This window comes from Cervus canadensis, chromosome 33 (genome assembly GCF_019320065.1).
Source record: "Cervus canadensis isolate Bull #8, Minnesota chromosome 33, ASM1932006v1, whole genome shotgun sequence".
Classification (NCBI taxonomy): domain Eukaryota; kingdom Metazoa; phylum Chordata; class Mammalia; order Artiodactyla; family Cervidae; genus Cervus; species Cervus canadensis.
Window position 1 is genome coordinate 30,379,342 of NC_057418.1, and position 18,851 is coordinate 30,398,192.

Sequence of the window (18,851 nt, forward strand, 5' to 3'; positions counted from 1 at the left end):
TTATTTAGAACTTTGATATCTTTTAACAGAATTAAAATGTTTCTTCACACAGCTCTGGCATAACTTTTGTTAGATTTCTAGTGCCTAATTTTGAAAACAGGTGTGTTACAGCAAATAGTAGCTATTGCTATATTTTATAAATTGTTGCTGGTGTTTTATAAATGCAGTCAACTTTTTATATCAACCTTTTCCAAAATTTATATATTTTAATTGGAGGCTAATTACTTTACAATATCGTGGTTTTTCCCATACACTGACATGAATCAGCCACGGGTGTACATGTGTCTCCCCATCCCAAACCCCCCTCCCACCTCCCTCCCCATCCATCCCTCAGGGTTGTCCCAGTGCACTGGCTTTGAGTGCCCTGTTTCATGCATCACACTTGGACTGGTCATCTATTTCACACATGGTAATATACATGTTTCAATTCTATTCTCTCAAATCATCCCACCCTCACCTTCTCCTACAGAGGTCCAAAAGTCTATTCTTTATATCTGTGTCTCTTTTGCTGACTTGCATGTAGGGCCATCATTACCATTTTCTAAATTCCATATATATGTGCAAATCTACTGTAATGGTGTTTTTCTTTCTGACTTACTTCACTCTATATAATAGGCTCCAGTTTCATCCACCTCATTAGAACTGACTCAAATGCATTCTTTTTTCATAGCTGAGTAATATTCCATTGTGTATAAGTACCACAACTTTCTTAGCCATTCATCTGCCGATGGATATCTAGGTTGCTTCCATGTCCTAGCTGTTGTAAACAGTGCTGCGATGAACATTGGGGTACACGTGTCTCTTTCCATTCTGGTTTCCTCAGTGTGTATGCCCAGCAGCGAGATTGGTAGGTCGTATGGCAGTTCTATTTCCAGTTTTTTAAGGAATCTCCACACTGTTCTCCATAGTGGCTGTACTAGTTTGCATTCCCACCAACAGTGTAAGAGGGTTCCCTTTTCTCCACACCCTCTCCAGCATTTATTGTTTGTAGACTTTTTGATGACAGCCATTCTGACTGGCCTGAGATGGTACCTCGTTGTGGTTTTGATTTGCATTTCTCTGATAATGAGTGATGTTGAGCATCTTTTCATGTGTTTATTAGCCATGTATATGTCTTCTTTGGAGAAATGTCTGTTTAGTTCTTTGGTCCATTTTTTTGATTGGGTCGCTTACTTTTTCTGGTATTGAGCTGCATGAGCTGCTTATATATTTTGGAGATTAATTCTTTGTCAGTTGTTTCATTTGCTATTACTTTCTTGAATTCCAAAGGCTGCATTTTCACCTCGCTTATAGCTTCCTTCGTTGTGCAAAAGCTTTTAAGTTTAATTATGTCCTATTTGTTTATTTTTACTTTTATTTCTATTACTCTGGGAGGTGGGTCATAGAGAATCTTGCTGTGATTTATGTCAGGGATTGTTCTGCCTATGTTTTCCTCTAGGAGTTTTATAGTTTCTGGTCTTACATTTAGATCTTTATACATTTTGAATTTATTTTTGTGTATGATGTTAGAAAGTGGTCTAGTTTCATTCTTTTACAGGTGGTTGACCAGTTTTTCCAGCACCACTTGTTAAAGAGATTGTCTGTTCTCCATTGTATATTCTTGCCTCCTTTGTCAAAGGTAAGGGGTCCATAGGTGCATGGATTCATCTCTGGGTTTTCTATTTTGTTCCATTGATCTGTATTTCTGTTTTTGTGCCAGTACTGTACTGTCTTGATGACTGTAGCTTTGCAGTATAGCCTGAAGTCAGGCAGGTTGATTCCTCCAGTTCCATTCTTCTTTCTCAAGATTGCTTTGGCTAGTCGAGGTTTTCTGTGTCTCCATGAAAATTTTGGAATTATTCTAAATTTTGAAATTGTTCTAGTTCTATGAAAAATACCATTGGTAGCTTGATAGGGATTGCATTGAATTTATAGATTGCTTTGGGTAGTATACTCATTTTCACTACATTGATTCTTCTGATTCATGAACATGGTATATTTCTCCATCTATTTGTGTCATCTTTGATTTCTTTCATTAGTGTTTTATAGTTTTCTATATATAGGTCTTTTTTTCTTTAGGTAAATTTATTCCTAAGTATTTTATTATTTTCGTTGCAATGATGAATGGGATTTTTTCCTTAATTTCTCTGTTTTCTCATTGTTCAGCTCAGGTCAGCCGCTCAGTCGTGTCCAACTCTTTGCAACCCCATGAATCACAGCACGCCAGGCCTCCCTGTCCATCTCAAACTCCCGGAGTTTACTCAAACTCATGCCCATCAAGTTGGTGATGCCATCCAGCCATCTCATCCTCTGTCATCCCCTTCTCCTCCTGCCCCCAATCCCTCCCAGCATCAGGGTCTTTTCCAATGAGTCAACTCTTCACATGAGGTGGCCAAAGTATTGGAGTTTCAGCTTCAGCATCAGTCCTTCCAATGAACACCCAGGACTGATCTCCTTCAGGATGGGCTGGTTGGATCTCCTTGCAGTCCAAGGGACTCTCAAGAGTCTTCTCCCACACCACAGTTCAAAAGCATCAATTTTTCGGTGCTCAGCTTTCTTCACAGTTCAACTCTCACATCCATACATGACCACTGGAAAAACCATAGCCTTGACCAGACGGACCTTTGTTGGTATATAGGAATGCAATGGATTTATGTATTAATTTTATATCCTGCAACTCTACTATATTCATTGATTAGCTCTAGTAATTTTCTGGTGGAGTCTTTAGGGTTTTCTATGTAGAGGCTCATGTTACCTGCAAACAGTGAGTTTTACTTCTTCTTTTCCAATCTGCATTCCTTTTATTTCTTTTTCTTCTCTGATTGCTGTGTCTAAGACTTACAATGTTGAAGTCACCACTACTATGTTGAATAGTAGTGGTGAGAATGGGAACCCTTGTCTTGCTCCTGACTTTAGAGGAAATGTTTTCAATTTTTCACCATTGAGGATAATGTTTGCTGTGGGTTTAACCTAGATGGCTTTTATCATGTTGAGGTATGTTCCTTCTATGCCTGCTTTCTGGAGAGTTTTTATCATAAATGGGTGCTGAATTTTGTCAAAGGCTTTCTCTGCAGCTATTGAGATAATCTTATGGTTTTTATCTTTCAATTTGTTAATATGGTATATCACATTAATTGATTTGTGAATATCAAAGGATCCTTGCATCCTTGGGATAAAGCCCACTTGGTCATGATGTATGATCTTTTTAATACGTTGTTGGATTCTGTTTGCTGGAATTTTGTTGAGGATTTTTACATCTATGTTCATCAGTGATATTGGCATAGTTTTCCTTTTTTGTGGCATCTTTGGTTTTGGTATTAGGGTGATGGTGGCCTCATAGAATGAGTTTGGAAGTTTACCTTCCTCTGCAATTCTCTGGAAGAGTTTGAGTTACTGGTGTTTTATAAATGCAGTTGACTTTGTATACCAACCTTAAATCCAGTTATCTTGTAGAAACACTCTTAATGAGTTTTCTATAGATACTTTGAGGCTTTTTAATGTAGATTGAACTGTATCACCTAATAAGCAATGATAGTTTTGTCTTTTTCTTTTCTTACCTGCTTGACTTGTAATGTTATTCTCTTACTGTGCTAGCTATTATTTCTACTGTCAAAAAGATGGTGATTGTGGTATCCTGGTCTTGTTCCTAAATGATATCCAGTTTGAAATTAATGCTTCTAGCATTTCACCATTGAGAATAATGTGGGCTCTGATTTTGATACACACCATTGATTAATCATTAAGGAAGTCTCTTTCCATTCTTAGATTACTATATATTTTTTACCTTTATGAAATACTTCATCATCTATTGAAAAGCAGGAGATAATATGTTACATCTACAGATTTTTTATAAACAACTCTTACATTACTGAGACAAATTCATCTTTATCTTGGTGCATTCTCTGCTTTGTTACAATCCTATCTTTGATTTCCTAATATTTTATTTAGGATTTTTGCATCCATGTTCATGAGTGAGGTTGTCTGACAACTTTCCTTTATACAGTCCTTGTTTGGTTTTGTCATCAAAGTCATAATGACCTCTTATACTACATATCTCTTATGCTATACTACATTGCTTCCTCTTTTGTGTATTCTTTGAAACGGTTTGTGTGAGATTGAATGAATAGTATTTCCATAACATCTTATGGAAAAATACAAAGAATTTTTTGGCCAACCCAATAATTTAAAAGTTTGTTTTAAAACTCACCTATAAAACCATCTGAGTCTCTGAGAAAAGGTGATATAACTTTCCATAAATGCTTTAAGAATAATGGAATTATCAAAGCTTTCTATTTCTTCTTGAGTATGTTTTGATAAGTGATATTTTCCTGGAATTTATTCATTTCATTTTTTTAAATTTTCATGTTTATAGTATATTGTTATATATATTGTATATATATTTATTGTTAAATATATGATTTAAGGGCTTCCCAGATGGCAAATAGTGATAAAGAACCTGCCTACCAATGCAGGATACATAAAAGACATGGGTTCAATCCCTGGGTCAGGAAGATCCCCTGTAGGAGGACTTGAAAATCTACTCCAGTATTCTTGCCTGGAGAATGCCATGGACAGAGGAGCCTGGTGGGCTACGGTCCATAGGGTCACACAGAGTCATGGGTCACACATGACTGAAGCGACTTCGCTTGCACATATACATATGGTTTAAATATATATATATATACCATAGTATTCTTTCTTAATATCTGTCTTCTATATTATTTATGGCATTCTTTCACTCTTAATTTTTTGTTTATGACTTCTCTATATTTTTCCTGATTCATCTCAGCAATGCTTTGTCTATTTTATTAATCTATTTAAAAATTCCTTTTGGCATTGTTGATTATATCTTTGCTTCCTACTTCACTTATTTTTGCTCATTCCTTTTTTAATTTTTAAATTTTTTTCTGGAGTCACTTTGATAACTTCTTGTGTTGGATACTCAGCTTCTCAAGTTTTTGCCTTTCTTCTTTCCTAAGACAAACTTTTAAGACATATGTATATCTCAAACTATTGCTTTGGCAATATCTCATGAATTTATATATATACATATACTGTCATTCAATTGTATTTTTAATTTCCATTGAATTAAATGTTGCTTCTTCTTTTACACATTTTTCAGAAGCATACTCATTAAACTTAAAAATTGCAGGTTTTCACATTTAATTTTTGTTATTTATTTCAGCTTAACTGAGGCTTGCCTGGTGTCTCAGAGGTAAAGAATGTGTCAGCTAAGCAGGAGACATGGGTTCAATCCCTGGGGAAGATCCCCTGGAGAAGGAAATGACAACCACTCCAATATTCTTGCTGGGGAAATCCCACGGACAGAGGAACCTGGCAGGATACAGTCCATGGGGTCACAAAAGAGTCAGACATGACTTAGCAACTAAACAACAATTACATAGTAATCAAAGAATATGTTGTGCGTGATTCCAGTTCTTTCAATTTATAGAAATTGGTTTATGGCTTAGTATGAGGTCTCTCTAATTTTTGTGAACGTTCCTTGTGTAGAGTGTAGAGATGAATGTGTATTCCCTAATTTCTGGTTCTATGCATGCATGCATGCTAAGTCACTTCAGTTGTGTTCAACTCTGTGCTACCCTATGCACCATAGCCCACCAGGCTCCTCTGTCCATGGGATTCTCCAGGCAAGAATACTGGAGTGGGTTGCCATGCCCTCCTCCAGGGGATCTTACAGACCCAGGGATAAAACCCACATCTCTCATGTCTCCTGCATTGGTAGACAAGCTCTTTACCGCCAGTACCATCTGGGAAGGTCCCTTCTGATTCTATAAATGTCCAGTAAATCTATCAAGTTGATCATATTTTTCAATTTTTTCTATATTTTTACGTTATTTTGGTTTGCTTGACATGCCAGTAATTGAGAGAAATATGTTAAATTCTCACACCAGGATCATGAATCTGTTTATTTTTCTTGATTGATTGATATGGGCAGTCAATCATATTTTGAGGTTATGTTATTTTACCAAATTCAGAAGTTAAGAATTATATATTTTAAGTGAACTTAACCTTTCTATGTAGTGAACTTTTTGTCATAATGATTGTTTTTTCTTAAAGTTTTTGTGTTGGATATAACTGCAGATACCACATCTTTTGTTTGCTTTGTTTATATTTTTCTCATATATATTTTTTCATCTTGTTTTTCTAATGTGTTTTAAGTTTTAGTAGTGCATGTAAATTAGCAATCTTGTAAGCTACCTAGAACAGGACCTGGCCTAGAGTAAATATTCAAGAATGATCATGATTAATTAATATCTTTGGAGAAGAGAGGAAAGTTTCCAATGTTAGGGCAGCCTAGGAATTGGACGTAAGTCAGTTTTCAGTCAAATTCGTTTTGTACTTTGGTTTTCTCTTCTGCAACACAGTTTTCCATCTGTCAAGAGAAATCCACTCTGTCCAAAAACCTCAGAAGTGTTTATGAAAGGACTATACAAGTAAAGTATGCTATAGCTTTGGTTTCAGGATCCAAGACAAATTCAGTAGGAAAAAAAATCTCACAAACTTTCTCTACTGGAATGAAAAGTCCGTTGTTTTTTTCCTTAAGGAGTAGCAGTTGAAGAGCAGGTGGAGATATTAACATCCCTAGAGGCTTTCAAACAGTGCCTTCTGGATCCTGAGGTAAAAAATCCTGACACAGTCAAGTTGGGACTAGAAATCTCCTCTCACACATCAAGCAGCGAATGGAGTCTGTTTGCCTCATTTTGTTGCCTCATTAAGATGTGTCCAATCCCAAAGAAGGGCAATGCCTAAGAATGTTCAAACTGCCACACAAGTGCACTCATTTTACAGGCTGGTGAGGTAATGCTCAAAATCCCTCAAACTAGACTTCAGCAGTATATGAACCCAGAACTTCCAGATGTACAAGCTGGATTTAGAAAAGGCAGAGGAATCAGAGATCAAATTGCCAACATTCATTGGATCATAGAGAAAGCAAGGGAATTCCAGAAAAACATCTACTTCTGCTTCATTGACAATGCTAAAGCCTTTGACTGTGTGCATCATGACAAACTGGAAAATTCTTAAAGAGATGAGAGTACCAGACTGCCTTACCTGCCTCCTGAGAAACCGGTATGAGGGTCAAGAAGCAACAGTTAGAACTGGACATGGAACAACAGACTGGTTCAAATTTGGGAAAAGAGTATGTCAAGGCTGTATATTATCACCCTACTTATTTAACTTCTGTGCAGAGTATGTCTTGCAAAATGCCAGGCTGGATGAATCACAAGCAGCAATCAAGATTGCTGGGAAAAATATCAACAACCTCAAGTATGCAGATGATACCACTCTAATGGCAGAAAGCAAAGAGGAACTAAACAGTCTTTTGATGAGGGTGAAAGGAGAGTGAAAAAGCTGGCTTAAAACTCAGCATTCAAAAAACTAAGATCATGGCATCCAGTCCCATCATTTCATGGTAAACAGAAGAGGGAAAAGTGGAAACAGTGACAGATTTTATTTTCTTAGATTCCAAAATCATTGCAGATGGTGACCGCAGCCATGAAATTAAAGACACTTGCTCCTTAGAAGGAAAGCTATGACAAATCTAGACAGTGTATTAAAAGGCAGAGACATCACTCTGCCAACAAAGATCCATAGAGTCAAACGTATGGGTTTTCCAATAGCTGTGTATGGATGTGAGAGTTGGACCATAAACAAGACTGAGCATCAAAGAACTGATGCTTTTGAATTGTGGTACAGGAGAAGACTCCTGAGAGTCCCTGTAGACAGCAAGGAGACCAAACCAGTCAATCCTAAAGGAAATCAATCCTGAATATTCATTGGAAGGACTGATGTTGAAGCTGAAGCTCAATACTTTGGCCACCTAATGCAAAGAGCCGACTCATTGGAAAAGACCAATGCTGGGAAAGATTGAAGGCAAAAGGAGAAGGGGGCAGGAGAGGATGAGATGGTTAGATAGCATCACTGACTCAATGGACATGAATTTGAGCAAACTCCAGGAGATAGTGAAAGATAGGGAAGCCTAGTATTCTGCAGTCCATGGGGTTGCAAAGAGTCAGACAAAACTGAGCAACTGCGCAACAAGATCTATCTGGGGGACTTCCCTGGTAGTCCAGTGGTTAAGACTTTACCTTCCAATGCGGGGGGCACTGGTTCAATCCCTGGTTGGGGAGCTGAGACGGCCGTGCTTCATGGCTGAAAACCAAAAACATAAAACAGAAGCAATGTTGTAACAAATTCAAAAAAGACTTTTAAAAAGAGTCCACATCAAAAACAAAAAAAAAAGATGTGTCAGATGAAGAGAGTAGGGAACCATGCCTGTCTCTAGCCTTTCACAAACAGTCTAAGCCAACACTATACAAAATCCCAATTGTGTTCCATAGCCTTTGTGCCCACCTGTGGATCAGACAGCTGTCCTACCAGCAGCTCCCAGCTGGGCTGATGGATAATGCAACAACCTAATTATTCAGCTTGGATTTTCATCAGCAATGTGTGCCAATGCTGGTCCATGGGCTAAGGCTCCTCGCTCCCAATGCAGGGGGGGCAGGTTTGATCTCTGGTCAGAGAACTGGACCCAAATGCTGCAACTAAAGATCCCATGTGCCCCAGCAAAGACTGAAGATCCTGTGTGCAGCGACTAAGAGCTGACCCAGCCAGATACATAGATCAGTGTTAAATAAACCAGTGAGTGTGTGCTTTGCTAACCAGGGACGACATCGTAAAGCTGGGATGTCACATATGAGAGAGTAAACGGATAAAAGCAGGAGTGTTGGCCGTGGAGAAGCTGCCTGAAGCCTTTCAGACTGTCAGCGGGGATTCGGAATCAGACACGGGGCAGCAGCCACTTTGGGATCAGGACTCCAGCCCCCCTTTCTCCATTCGACAGCTAAGGGCCTGTGTGAGGGGCAGAGAGGGGCTCAGCTTGGTGCAGCAAACACACAACAGGAGAGAGGAATATCGAAACTAAATATTGTAATTAAAGTAACACATGAAGTTCATCAGAAAGGAAACAGAGGTCCATGAGCGCTGCCATAGCACAGAGAAGGTGACAGTTCACAGGACGAGTCTGTGTGTTTATAAGTGTGTGTGAGAGTGTGTGAGAGAGTGTGTGAGTGTGTGTATGTGAGTGTGCATGAGTTTGCATGCGTGTGTGTATGTGTGAGCGTGTGTGTGAGACTATGAGTGTGTGTGAACATGTGTGAGAGTGTGTGTATGTGGACATGCATGTGAATGTGTGTGTAAGTATATTTGAGGGAGTGTATATGTGTATGTGTGTGAGTGTGTGTATTTGTGTGAGTGTGTGTATGTGTGCATGTTCATGTGAGTGTGTGTGTGTGAGTGTGTGTATGTTTGAGTGTGTATGTGTGAGTGTATATGTGTGTGTACACATGTGCATATGAGTGTGTGTGTAAGTGTGTATGTGTGTGAGTATGTGTGTAAGTGTGTGTGCACATATGCATGTGTGTGAGTGTATGTTTGAGTGTGTATGAGAGTATGTGTGTGTGTGTGAATGTGTACATGTGTGAGTGTGAGTGTGTAAGTGTGTGGTGTATATGTGTGAGTGTGTATGTGTGTGAGTGTGTAGACAGGAGGCTCATTTTCAGGGACTGGCTTGCGTGTATGCTGGGTTGACAGCGCTGAGACCTGCACGCAGGGCAAGCTGGCGGGCAGGAAGTCTAGGTGAACGCTGGTCCTGACATCCTGATCTTGAGTTCGAGTCCCTCAGGCAGCTAGCTGGAAGCTGGGGGCGTCTGTGTTTCAGTCTTAAGGCAGAAAGGCCCCTTCTTTCTGGAACCCCGTCTTTGCTCTTAAGGCCTTCCACTCGTCAGATGAGGCTCACCCACACTCTGGAGGATAGTTTTCTTTACTCAAGGTCTGCTGGTTATAGATATGAATAACATCTAAGAAACACCTTCCCAGCCACAGCTGGGCTGGTGTTTGAGCCACGTCTGGGTCCCTCGGCCCTGCGGGTAGACAGATGCCGTGAGCTGTTCATCAGGGAAGCCGTCTCTGGGGACGTACTGGTTCATCAGAGAGGGGATCCCAGGAAGGATCCAGAGTAAGGGAGGGGAAAGGCCATCCAGGGAGTGGAAAGAAGCCAATGAAGAGTGTGCCCATGAGCTAGTTGTCGCTATGGGCAACTGGGATTCATTCCCACCAGGGACCCTTTGTGGCCTTTGGGGCTTTGAATTACAGCCAACTGGCAACAGTGCCCATGCAGCAAAGCCCAGCGGCCTCATCCTAAGCCTGAGCCCTGGGGTCAGGGCTGTCTGGTGGCCCATTACAGACCCTGACCCTAAACTTCACAGGCAGGAGTGATTAACTCCTGTGTTCCCACCTGGACACATCCCCAGACGGTGAGCCCTCAGCTGTCCCAGTCTGGCTGAACTGCCCTGCGTGTGGGCTCAGAAAGTTCCTGGTGGGGCTGAAGGAAGCTTCCAGCACACACCCCCCCCCAAAAAAAAAAACGTGACTTGAAATCAGGGAGCAGGCCTTAACCTCATCTGCCAGCCTTGCCCAACTCAACCTTTTACTGTGTGACTTTGGCAAACTAACCCCTCTGAGCCTCTAATTCCTTATCTGTGGATGGGTGGGCTTGAAAATTAAGGAGAACATGCTGAGAATAAGGATGAACTTTCAGTTGACATTTCCCATCTCCCCCGCCCTGGGCCAACTTGAGCAGTCTGGAGTCACTGTTTCCAAAGCAAGGAGGCTTTGCTCTCCTTTTGTGTCTGCAAGCTCCGGAGCCTTCCGGCAAAGCAAGGAGGTCTGCGTCGAGGGGTCAAAGTCACCAGACTTTGCCTCCCATGACTCAGTTTCTCAAACAAGACAGACTGGAGGTGCCAACATGGGGGAGAAGGATGCCTTGAATTCTCTAGAGTCGAGTCCATTTTGATGTCGATGGCCTAACCCAGTTCCCACAAGACCAAACCCCCATCACAGTCTTATCTGGGAATGACTCAGGCCACTCTCATAAAGCGCTTTCTATGGTGACCTTCTCATAACCTCCACATCAAGTCCGCCGTCCGAGGGCGAAGCAGCTGTCCCAGGAGCCGAAGCGCCCCCTGCATCTGTATTGACCATCGAGTCTTTCACGGCACCATCCTGCCCTCCACTCCCTTTGCTGACCGTGACCCATGCTTGGCCTTCAGGAGGAGATGCTCTTGGCCAGCTTCCCAGCTCTCACCATGAACGTGCTTCTGTAGGGACTGTCCGCCTTCTCTGATACAGAAGGTGACAGGATCTCTGAAGGGTTTCTTGTAATTTCAGCTGGTATTTAGGCAAGCATGGTATTCAGTGGCTCATTTAAGCTCACAGAAGCCCTATGAGTAGGGGCTAGTCTCTGCCCATCTGACAACTGAGGAGACGGGTGCAGGTTTTTGCTGTTGCTCTTCAGTTGCTGAATCGTGTCTGACTCTTTTTGAGCCCAGGGACGGCAGCACGCCAGGCCTCCCTGTCCCTCGCCATCTCCCGGAGTTCACCCAAGTTCATGTTCATTGAATCAGGGGGATTAATAACGTGGTTAGTGGATAATCAGAATGCAGTGGAGTCAGGATGGGAAGCCGTGAAGTCCAGCTCCGGAACCTGCACTCTTTTTTTTTTAAACTTTTTTATTTTATATTGAGATATAGACAATTGACATGTTGTGATGGTTTCAGGCAAACGGCAAAGGGACTCAGCCATACATATACGTGTATCTGTCACGCGAGTGTATGCTCCTCAGTTCTTTGTCTCGTCACAACAAAAATTGGAGTGACGGACATTAAAGCCCCTTGGCGGGTCACAGCTCTTGGAGGACAGACCATGTTATAGCTCTCAGGTCTCGAACGGACCGTGTTATAGCTCTTAAATAAATCAGTGTTACAGCTCAGTGTTACAGCTCTATTTATTTAGATAATAGCAGGAAAATCCATCTTTGAGGCGTGAGGGCACATCGATCCAAAGACCCGAAGAGAAGATCGCCCCATCGCGCGGGGAAGAGGGAGGGAGCAAAAGGGGAGAAGAGGGCTTTGGCTCCTCTTTTTCTGTTTCTCTGTCCCTGGGCCTGTCTTATGTAAATTGGGCTTAGGCTGGAGCGTTGTTTGTTTTACCTGAGGTTCTCACTCCGGTCCTCGGACCTTCCTTTGTTCTATTTTTGCAGGCTTTCCCTTCCAGGTCTTTTAGCCACCGCCATTTTGGACTCTTTTTCCCTATTCTAACTACCTAACATATCCATTCTCCCCCAAACCTGCCTCCCATCCAGGCTGCCACATAACATTGAGCAGAGTTCCATGTGCTACACAACAGGTCCTTATTGGTGATCCATTTTAAATATAGCATTATCTGCCACGTTGTATTTCCTCCTTATTGTTTGAACATCTTGACTTCTCTCTGGCTGAGGTTTATGAAACCAATGGTGGGCCTGATCCACCAGGAAAAGAGTTGTTTGTCTGAACTGTGTGTCTGAGAGGGAGAGGCGTGCTGTTAAGGTACAACCGCACTGTATAAAGGGGATGAGCACCTTCCTCCCCTCCCGCCCCGAGAAGCTGAGGGAGCTGGCCCACCAGGACGGGCCTGCAGACACGCTGACCCAGGCGTCGGGGGCGTGGGGGGGAAGACCCCTCCCCCAGAGGCCCGCCCCAGGCGCAGGGCAGGGCAGCCTCAATTCCATGGGACTTTTCAGAATTTGGGCCACCTTGAGAGACCCCAAACCAGAGAAGACTGAGCCCCCTGCCCACCCCTGCACAAGTCACTGAAAAGAAAAATAGGGCTCGACTATGAACTAAGCATAAAGAAGTCCTGAAAAGTTATGATTTGTACCTGCTAACTACTCCAATTTTTAAAAATCAAACAGCAGGTTCTTTTGCAATTCTGTCTGTACTCCGCTGTGCTCTGAGCACCTTCTTGGTCTGCCCTTTGGGCAAGTCCAGCAGTGCTCCTGTGTTTATAATAAAGTCCCCTTTCTCACTGGAGTTTCCATCCCTGTTGTTTCTGCTCCAGCATCTGACTTCCAGTGGCTGAGTTGCTCAGCCGTATGTATCTGACTTTGCAGGAAGCGCCCCCCACCGAGCCCCTTGCAAACACAGCGACCATCTGCAATGAATTACAAAGGCCTTTTAGGCTATGTTTTGACCCATTACTGTAAGTCTTATTGTTTTTGGTTGAACGTAGGTCTTTGGTAAATGTGTTTGCCTGAAGATGTGCTCAATGAAGTTTTAATGACATCTTCTTAGAGATTGAGAACAAGCATGTAAACAGGAAAACCTTGTCAATGGGAAACAGCAAGTACTGGGAGTGGGCTGGGGCACCCTTAAACATCTGGTGCTATTTTGGAGGAAGTGTGATCAACCAGTTTCACTGTGTATGGACACGCGGAGGAAGCCCTTGGTCAGGGAAGACAGCCATCCATGTCGTGACCGGAATTGTCTCAAGAGCAAGTTTGCTGGTGCCACGAAAGGTCCCGGGGGGTGTGATACATCTGCTCCCACAGCCACAGGACACGGTACCCCAGGTCACTGGGCCCGTGCTTGGCACCAGAGTGGTCCCATTTCAAAGGGATGCACCTGTCAGGCGAGTGTATGCTCTTCGGTTCTTTGTCTCATCACAACAAAAATTTGGAGTGATGGACATTAAAGCCCCTTGGCGGGTCACAGCTCTCGGAGGACAGACCGTGTTGTAGTTCTTGAATAAATCAGTGTTACAGCTCTATTTATTTAGATAATATCAGGAAAATCCATCTTTGAGGCGTGAGGGCACGTCGACCCAAAGACGCAAAGAGAAGAGTGCCCCATCGTGCGGGAGAGAGAGAGGGAGAAGAGCTTTGTCTCCTCTTTTTATATGTGTCTCTGTCCCTGGGCCTGTCTTATGTAAATTGGGCCAGCCAGGAGTGTTGTTTCTTTTACCTGAGGTTCTCACTCAGGTCCTCGGTCCTCGGACCTTCCTTTGTTCTATTTTCACCGGCTCTTCCCTTCCAGGTCTTTTAGCCACCACCATTCTGGACTCCTTTTCCCTATTCTAACTACCTAACACACCCAACCACCCTCCCTGTTTTTGTCTCCAAGGCCACCTGTGCAGGCACTTATTTGCTCTCAGTTCTGGAAACCCCAAATCAAGGCATTGGCAGGGCCACAGTCTCTCGAAGCTCTTCTGGAGGGTCTGTGCCCCGCTTTCCTCCTGGCGTCTGTGTCCCCAGCAATCTCGGAGTCCCCGCTGGTAGACACGAGGCACTGGCCTGCATCGTCACGGCATTCTCCCCCTTGTCTTCACAGGATTCTTCTCCCTCTGGATCCATCTGTCTCTGTAGTCCTTCTCCTATTCTTACAAGGACCGCAGTCACGTGGACTTCATGACCTCATCTTAACTCCATTTCACTGCCAAGATTCTATTTCCAAATCAGGTCCTTTCACGAGTACAGGGGTTAGGATTTAAGTGCATCTTTGGGGGCTGGGGGACACAATTTCACACAGCACAATGTCCACTCAGAACACTGTCCACTCAGAACAATGTCCAGACTTCCCTCTTCTTCCCCACACCTTGCCTCCGGCTCTGAGTGGGAACCCAGGCCTGCCCTGTCCAATTCCCTTGCCCCCTCCAGCAGCTCCCCCAGTTTCATCCACCTGCCCTGGGCTCAGCTTGTGGGCCCAGTGGTCTTGGAACCTTCTTGCAAGCCTCCTCCCACCTCAGGTTATACCCACCAGCATCCAGACCCTGCTCGGATTCGCCTTCCCCCAGGCTAATCCAGGAAGGATTCTGGAAATCTCACAGGGCCTCCTTGGCAGCTGATCATGGGGCCTGGGGCCCACTCCTGAGGCTGGGGTTCTGTCTTCTCCCTGGGGGAGAGCTTGGCATCCTCCAGCACCTGTGCAGGTTGGGTCTTTCTTGGCTTCCCAGGACTACTCGGATGGTTGACATCTGCTCCTGGTGGAGGGGACACCTCCCCTGGTGGAGAAAACGGCTGCCACTTGCTTGACAATCTTATCTCGTCTCTGAAACTTTCAGAACATCAAGGGTGCACAATGCTTTGTGCTTTGCAGGGGGCACACAAGAGCATAGGTAGGTGCTGCAGCCCTTATTAAATCAATAAACAAACAGATCATTTTCTCTGTGAGAGGTAGCAAACCATTTGACTTGGCACTGATGCCGAATTGACCAAACTACTCAGAGCCAGGAGTTCTACACTTCAGTTTGCAGAAGGATTCCTTCCGGCTGCTCATTGCACATCAGATTTCTGCAGTTCCCTAAGTCCTGCATCTTGTGAGCAAAACACCCAGATCGGAGCCCAGCGGGTCCAGGCCCTTGGCCTCAGCCTTGCTGCCCCTTGGGGTGGGGACAGCAGAGATGGTGGTAACGTTGTACATGTGACTTCAGAATCCAGGGGCCTGGAATGTCCCTTGAGCTCACTCTCCTGTCCTGCCTCTTAAATTCTATTCTCTCTTCTTTTCTATTCTGTGCTATCTATTCTCTTCTCCCTTTACTTACAAGGTAAAAAAAAAAAAAAAAAATACTATATACCTGAAACTAACACAACACTATAAATAAACTCTATTTCAATTTTAAAAAAAACACAAACACCAAAATGGGGGCAGGAGAGCAGCAGGGAAGGGGTGAGTGTCCAGACAGGGAGAAAAAGGAAGAGGAAAGAAGAGACAATGAATGGGCACACAAACAGCCCAGGGGCACGTGGTCACTCACTACAGGATTTCCCCAGCCACAAGGAGAGGTAAGGGTCCAGAGCAGTGGCTACACAGACAGAAAACCAGCATTGAGGACAATTCTCACTGGATTTCTGCTCAGCCCACCCAGGGCCCCAGCTGAGCTTTTGTGAGCTTTTCAAGCCTCAACTTCCGTCTCCCACTTCCGTTCCTTGTGGAGCAGGGAGGGGATGTTCTCATTTGGATTGCTTCTTAGCTTGGTTTCTTTTTTCACCTTCTGGGAAGATTTCCTGCACAAACGATCTCTCTCCAAAAGTTCATTTCCAGGGACTTGTTTTTCTTTAAAAAAAAAAGTCTACAGATTTTTCTCTGCAGACTTCATGTCTGAAACACACCCCGTTCCCGCTCCGGAATAGTTTCCTCTGTACGTTTCTCCTTGTGGGTTTTATTCCAAATGGAGCCAGGGTGGCTACCACCAGACAAGGCCCTTTGTGCTCCCCTCCTGGAGGCCAGGGGGTGGTTCAGCAGGTTGTCGACACAGAGAGAAAGCAGCGTTCCAGCCCAGACCCTTGCCGGAGAACATGCTCCTTTTTTAGACAAATGATGAGCTCCCCTTCTTGAGCCCCTTTACCAGGCTCCCCTTCATGAGAACTGCGTTGGCTCCCCTGCTGCAGATCTGGAATCCTTTGAACTCACCATGTTGTCATCAGGTAAAGCCCTGGACCCCAGGGAGCATGGCCACCATCATGAAAACATCATGAGAACATGAAGGTGGCCAGGGAGCACAGCCACCTTCATGAGAACTGCATGGGATCCCCTGCTGCAGATCTGGAATCCTGTGAACACACCATGTTGTCCTCAGGTAAAGCCCTGGACTCCAGGGAGCACAGCCACCATCTTCCAGCCCCGGTCCACTGACAGATGTCCATCTCTTAGGCTCTGGGCTGCAGAACTGGGAGGACGCGTGTCAGGAAGGAAGTGAAGCTGGAGTGTGGAACATATAACATTAGGCTTAAGGTTGAAGACTGGAAGGAATAAGTGCTTTATTTGCTTAAGGCAGCTCGGTTGCACCTGATTTTCATAAATGAAATAAGGCCGGACGGTATTTAAGACAACTGGACACACTGGAACATGGGATAGAGCATGAAGAAAATCCAGAAGTTGGCAATAAATACACTGAATAAATTCAGTCAGTCATTTCAATTCCCTTTTGGTAAGACATTCATGGGAATCGGATGTTTGGAGGGTCTCCACGAGTTTTTACTTCTTCGTGGAATGCTTAATCCCCTTGTGTTGTGACAACAAGCTGCACCGCAGCATCGATGGAAGAAGGGACTGGTGTCTCAGACACAGCTGGTCTGATGCAAACTGTGCTTCCCGTTGGAAATTTTGGAGGCTCCCCCAAATACAGGTAAAGACCATATTCAGGAAAATAGCAATAACTAACATTTTTTTCTAAAGAATCTGTTTTTATGTGGGCCATTTTAAAGTCTCTACTGAGTTTGTTACAACATTGTTTATGTTTTCTGTTTTGGTCTTTCGGCCATGAGGCATGGGGGAACCTAGCTTCCCGACTAGGGATCGAACCCGTACCCCCTGTGATGGAAGGTGAAGTTCCAACCACTGGACTACCAGGGAAGTCTCAATAACTAACATTTTTGAGTATGGGCCTCAGGTACTGGGTTAACTGTCTTATAAATTATTTCATTTAACCCTCATAAGCCTCATGATGGGTTTCCCAAGTGGTTCAGTGGTAAAGAATTTGTCTGCAATGCAGGAGACATGGGTTTGATCCCTGGATCAGGAAGATCCCCTGGAGAAGGAAAATGGTAACCCACTCCAGTATCTCTGCCTGGGAAATCCGATGGACAGAGGAGCCTGGTGGGCTAGAGTTCATGTGGTCGCAAAGAGACAGACACGACTTGGCGACTAAACAACAAAGCCTCATGATACAGCATGATTCCACTTTATGTGTGGGAAAACTGGGAGCCAAGAAGCCTGGGGACTCGCCCAAGGTGATGCACCTAGTAGCTGCAACGTGAATTCAGCTCCAGTCTGGCAGCTGAGTCCATAACCTGTGCTCTCATTTCCTAAGATTATTAACCGACTCTCAGTTATCCAGGAGCTCATCACTTGGAGTTATCTTTTTCGTGTTCTAGCTTTTCTGAGATGTAATTGACACATCACAGTATAAGGTTAAGGTGGACAATATGCTGACATGATGTATCTGTATGCTGTAAAATGATCACCACCTTAGGGTTAGCGATACCTCCCTCACGTACAGTTACGATTTCTTTCCTGTGGTGAGAACATGGAAGATCTACTCTCTTGACACTTTTTAAATGCATCATTTGTGGTATCAACGTCAATCACCATGCTGCACGTTAGATCCCCAGAACTCATTCGTCTTCTAACTAGAAATGTGAACACTTTCCCCCACCCCACCCCCCCACCCCCCGTCTCCTGGGGACTGCCACTCCACTCTGATTGTATGACTTCAGTTTTTTCAGATTCCACATGGAAGTGAAGTTATACAGTATGTCTTTTCTAACTTATTTTACTTAACACCCTCAAGGTCAGGCCATGTTGTCACAAATGTCAAGATTTCCTTCTTGCTTATGGCTGAATAACTGTCCATTATGTAGGCTGGGCTGGTGGCTTAGACGATAAGGAATCTGCCAGCAATGCAGGAGATGTGGGTTTGATCCCTGGGTGGGGAAGATCCCCTGGAGAAGGAAATGGAAAAACCACTCCAATATTCTCGCCTGGAGAATCCCATGGACAGAGGAGGCTGGCGGGCTGCAGTCCTCAGGTTTGCAAAGAGTCAGACACGACTGAGCGACTAACACCTGTACTTCACTTCATATATATTATATATGTAATATACATCTTCTTTATCAATTCGTCTGTTGATGGACATTCACCTTGTTTCTTAAGACTTGGTTATGGCAAATAACCCTACAATGAACAGGAGGGTGCAGATATCTCTCTAAGACTCTGATTTCCTTTCCTTTGGTGGATGTATATCTGGTCTTATTTTCAACCCACTCCAGTATTCTTACCTGGAGAATTCCATGGACAGAGGAGCCTGGAGAACTACAGTCCATGGGATCACAAAGAGCTGGATATCGCTGAGCAACTGAGCACACATACAGATGCCGATAGTTTACACAAGGCAGAGGCAATAATATGAGCTGTGTTACCATTTCCTGTGAAAGTCACAAAGGTAATATAGCATGAAACCTCAACCCACGAGACATTTAT

General features: G+C 43.9%; 1 long non-coding RNA gene across 4 annotated transcripts in view; it reads right to left on the reverse strand.

Moving 5' to 3' along the window:
* Window positions 1-18,851, reverse strand: part of LOC122434041 — a 59,870-nt gene that overhangs the window by 6,947 nt on the left and 34,072 nt on the right. For 3 of the 4 annotated variants that reach the window (XR_006267225.1, XR_006267227.1, XR_006267228.1), the window contains exons 3-4: window positions 18,650-18,796; window positions 13,854-16,571 (exon numbers count right to left, since the gene is read on the reverse strand). This is a non-coding gene — a long non-coding RNA (uncharacterized LOC122434041). Of the gene's footprint in view, window positions 1-8,087; window positions 8,152-13,853; window positions 16,572-18,649; window positions 18,797-18,851 lie in introns of those variants that run through there. The other variant, XR_006267226.1, reaches the window with a different exon arrangement.